General features: G+C 41.4%; 1 pseudogene; it reads left to right on the top strand.

Moving 5' to 3' along the window:
- Nucleotides 1-3946: 3946 nt before the first annotated feature.
- Nucleotides 3947-4909, top strand: LOC148481751 (uncharacterized; annotated as a pseudogene).
- Nucleotides 4910-5366: the final 457 nt, after the last annotated feature.

The raw sequence follows: 5366 nt of genomic DNA, 5'->3' as shown, positions 1-5366 counted from the left end.
AACCCAAAAAGTCAGAATGATCGTGAGGGTTTTGCCCTTCTCCTCCATGGGAGGTTTCTGTCCTCCCTGAGCTCGTCTTATGGGGTCTGCTTAGAAACATTTTGCAAGGCAAAGCATCACAGGGCAACCCGTTGAGTCTCCCCTTCCATAAAGGTATCATAATCTGTAGTCAGAATTGTGACCAGTAACTCAGAAATGGGGGCACATTACAGTAAGGATCCCCCTCTCCTGGGATCACCCCTAGAGATTATGATGGAAAGGGAAGGTAGGGAAGCCACTAAAGGAATACATAGAGTATTCAAGAAGGCAGGAATGCCACCTACAGGATGCTTAGAGAAGGAATGGAAATTGTTTCAAAGCACACATAAAGCATGGATAAAGAAACACAAAAAGGAAAAACAAGTTAAAATGCGGGTGGAGGCATGTAAAAGTTATAAGAAAATAGAGCAGGATAAAGAAGAGGATGATTTTATGAATTACTTGCCAGCCCCACCACCAGCAACTCCACCATTACCCCAAGCCCCAGGTTATACAAGGATATATCCCACACTAGAGCACCCATTAAATCCAGTAAGAGCACCGCCAGCACCATCTCCACAGTATGATCATGCAACATCTATGCAGTCAACATCTAGCCATCCAAATACAGTATCATCCCTTATATTGTCAAAGACAGGACCAGCAACATGGACAGTTGTGCAGCCCACACCAAGTATACCAACAGTAACCAACTACCCCGACATGGAAATAACAGTAACCAACTACCCTAGTAGAAAATGACCAGAATGTTATGTGTATTCCAGGGGGAATGGTGAAATGCCCCTTCTGTGGAAATTTTGTACCACCAGATACTCCTCCATGTGGTCCACGACAGAACTCCCCAGTAAATATACAGGATCATGCACCAACCGTTTCTTTGAGCCCAGGAACTATGAACAGGTTTTTTCACGTTTGCAGACTGGGTGGGAGTAGGAGGAAGAGTGAGTGAAAGACACAGACCATGTACAAAAGATCAGGAAGGAGGTTTACCCTGCAGATGTAATAGTTGTGTACAGAAACAGCTGAAATTTTACCCAGTGCAGGTACAAAGGGTCACAGGAGCAGCAGGGGTTCTTGAATGTATACAAGAACAACACAAGCCATGGAGCAGTGCAGACAGTATAGTAGATAAGGCTCCAAACCCCAGAAAGAACCCCACTGCTTTTTCAGCCTACATCCAGTGTGTATATGCTATTTGGACACCCAGTTGGACTGATTACAAACAATTAATGACAGCGTTGGTAGAAACAGGAACATGTACACTAATAGAAGGCCTGCCCAATGAGAATCATGAAGGTATACGGGTTGTGGGAGCAGTCCCAAATACAGAATTAGAGAAGACAGAAGCAAGTGGAATTCAGTATTTAAGAAGAATCAGAGTATGGTGTATTCAGAAAAGGGATACTGTTCCAACAGGACCAGATATCAAGCAAGAAAGAACAGAAACTGTCAGGCAATATTATGATAGACAAGCACAGGCACATGAAGATGAAGGTTTTGAAGGTAATAGCCCACAGCATCAGAGGCTGTTCAAGACAAAATTTCTGAATGGTTTGTCCGAAATCTACAGGCAACAATTATATCAGACCAGGCCTGAAGCAGGAACTATGATGGTACAAGCCCTTATAATAGTTTTGGAAGGTATTGAAGATAGAGAAACAAGAAAACAAAGTAAAGCTAAAGAACAGAAAGCTATTCCAATGGTAACAGTGTATGTAGCGCAAGAAATGCTGAACAATCCATTAGGGGCTATCCCAAAAAGAAATAACAGACAATACAGCAAGAGAGTACAACTTACTTCTGAACACATGAGATCACAGGGACTTTGTTTTTGTCTGCAAGCAAAAAGGACACATGAAAAGGGACTGCCCTAAACACAAGACTTGGCAGGAATACAGAGACAAGGAGAAAGATACTGAATAGGAAGCAGGCAATCCAGTGTGCCTCCCACTCTCTACTCCAGAAAAAACTGATACCACCAAACGTATAGTTACTCTGAGCCTACCTTCTGGAGAAGAGTACAATTGTTTAATTGATACTGGAGCAAGCCAAACAGTTTTAACAGAAGAGGAAGCACCTGCTAACCTATTAACCCCTTCAATCCTTACAGTCACAGGTTTAACAGGATCCCCAACCCCTTTAAAGGAAAGTACTTTAACAACTGTAAAGATTGGAAATGAGCATATTGAAGTCCCAATAAGGTTTCTTACTTCACCCACTTGTCCATATAATCTGTTGGGAGCAGATGTCCTGTTCAAATTGCAAGCTAACATCAAGTATACACCAAATGGAATCATGACAGCCAGAGGAGACCAAAGACTTAAAACACAAATTGAGGCTGCAGTATGTTTCCTCGAAGCAGAAAAACAAAGGGAAAAGCCTGATTTAGCATGGCTTCAGCAAGTCCCAACACAGGTCTGGTCTAAAGGGAAGAATGATGTGGGACTATTGACTGTCAACCCAGTAGTGCTGAGGCTTAAACCAGGTACTCAACCTATCAGCAACAAACAATACCCACTGAATACAAGACAGACAGCTGCAATTGACTTACAGATTCAACAATATAAAGATGCGGGAGTATTAAAAGAAAGCAGATCCCCATGGAGTACCCAATTATTTCCAGTTAAGAAGAGGGCCACCCCCGGAGATACACAGGAACATTTTAGGATGGTTCATGACCTCAGAGAAGTCAACAAAAGGTTGGTGATCAACACACCTATTGTTCCAAACACACACACCATGCTCAATATGATACCATCAACATCTGAGTGGTTTACTGTCATTGATTTGGCAAATGCATTTTTCTCCATACATATTACTGAAGAACGTCAATAGATATTGTAGATATTGGCCTTCACACATAACAGACATCAGTATTGCTTGACAAGATTGCCTCAAGGGGGTGCCTCCAGTCCATCAGAATTCTCAGAAGCCATGAGCTTAATATTGCAAGGATGGAGACCTAAGTGGACAACCACACAGTTGATTCAATATGTTGATGACCTGTTGCTGGCCACAGAAACTGAAGATCAGTGTAAAGAAGAAACATTATCTTCACTATCCTTTCTGGCTCTATAGAATTGCAGAGTACCCAGAGACAATTTGCAAGCAGTACAAAAGAAAGTTATATTTTGGGACACTGTATTGCTCAAAGCTACAAGACATCTTACAACCAGCAGAACTGAGGCCATACAAAAAGCACCTCTTCCAAAGACTATAAAACAGATAAGAGCTTTCTTGGGACATAGGATATTGCAGAGAATGGCTCTGTTCTCCCTCTCTAATTATGCAACCTTTGTATGATGCCCTTAAGAAGAAACAACAAAATGAACCTATCAATCCACAGGAAGCTCAATAGACTGTCCAGGTACTTAAACATGCTATTACAAGCGTACCAGAATTGGGACTACCAGACTATAGTAAGGGTTTTAATCTCTTCTACCATAAAAAGAAAGGACATGCCTTAGGAGTTCTCACTCAGAAACATGAAACAAAGAAAAGACCAGTGGCATATTACTCTGCCCAGCTTGATCCCATTGTTCAGGGAATCATAAAGTCTCAGATATAGTCCTCATTCAGTAACAGAAATTCTCAATCAAGCCAGAACAAAACACTTGTCAGCAGCAAGATTGACTAAATATAAAGTGGCACTACTCAGCTCTTCACATGTGACCATCAAGAGATATACTGTTCTCAATCCAGTCACTCACCTCCCTATTGATGATTCAAAAGAGGGGAGAGCACAAGAAAATTTGAATGAATCATCAGACAATGGTATCACATACCGAAGCATATCTCCTGAAAGAGTAACCCAACAGGATGAGGCTGAAGATGTAGATACTGGATATTTGTCTAAGGATGAAGAAATGTACACACACAATTTTTTCCTCATAATTGTCTGGAACTTATGGAGACTGAGATGAGTACGCTATTTAACATCACAGAAGACTGTCTGCCCAATGCTGACCTTACCTTGTTTGTGGATGGGTCAAGATACTATGTAGATGGTTCACCAAGAACAGGATATGCTGTTACCTCTCACCATGAAATACTAATTAAGGAAGCCCTACCCATCTCACTGCTCAGCACAAGAAGCTGAAATAAAAGCCCTAACAGCAGCCTGTGTTATGACTGGAGGACAAACAGCGAACATCTATACAGACTCAAGATACGCATGGGGAGTTTCTCATGACTATGGACCAATCTGGAATAGTAGGAACTTCTTGGGCTCCAATGGAAAACCCATCAAATATGCAGCTCTTATTAGACATTTGTTTTCTGCTTTACAGTTACCTACTAAAGTGGCCATAATCAAAATTCAAGCCCATACAAAGGAACAGATGCCAGAAGTCAAAGGTAATGCTTTTGCAGATGCAGCAACAAAGGAGGCAGCCCTGAGGGAGTTACCTGTCTGTCTGGCCCAGTTGGAAAATACTACAGAACAATCCCCACAAGAAGAACAAAAAGAACATCAGGATACTTTCCAGACTCTACGCAAGTTCTCGGAACAAGCTACACAAGCAGAATATAAGACTTGGATTAAAATGGGAGCATACCAGAGTGACAAACTATTGTGGTGTGTAGGAAGCAAATTATGTTTACCAACAGCCCTATACCCAGCTATGTTGTCACTTATACATGGTCCCACTCATCTAGCCAAAGAACCTATGACCAATACAGTACACAAGCATTGGATAGCACCAGGATTTAACATGGCAGCTACAAGATACACCGCAGCTTGCTGGATATGTGGACTTCATAATCCAGAACAAAAGGTCAAGTTACCTGAAAGACACACTCCAAAAGCATACTACTTATTTCAAAGAATACAAATAGACTATATCCAGTTACCAAAATGTGGAACATATGAGTATGTGTTAGTGGTTACAGACAAATTTAGCCACTGGCCAGAAGCTTGGCCAGAAGCTTGGCCAGTAGCCAAAGCAACAGCTAGAACAACAGCAAGGAAATTGATCTCAGAAGTGATATGTAGATATGGAGTACCAGAAGTCATAGAGTCAGACAGGGATACTCATTTTACAGGCGAAATTATGCAACATATCATGAAAGATCTGGGAATACAACAGGCATTCCACACCCCTTATAGGCCTCAATCCTCAGGGCAAGTGGAACGCCTAAATGGAACTTTAAAGCTTAAAATTCATAAATCAATGAAAATGAAAAAAACTGCGAAAACCTGGTTAGAATGTCTACCATTAGCATTATTTTCTGTTAGAGTTACACCAATTAGGCCTCATAAGTTGTCACCATTTGAAATTTTGTTTGGGAGTCCACCTAAGACAGGATGTTATTTTCCTCAGTAATTA

The sequence above is a fragment of the Taudactylus pleione genome, unplaced genomic scaffold (assembly GCF_031769625.1).
Source record: "Taudactylus pleione unplaced genomic scaffold, aTauple2 ptg000567l, whole genome shotgun sequence".
Classification (NCBI taxonomy): domain Eukaryota; kingdom Metazoa; phylum Chordata; class Amphibia; order Anura; family Myobatrachidae; genus Taudactylus; species Taudactylus pleione.
Note: the sequence above shows the minus strand (reverse complement) of the source record. Positions and strands in the feature narration are given on the sequence as shown.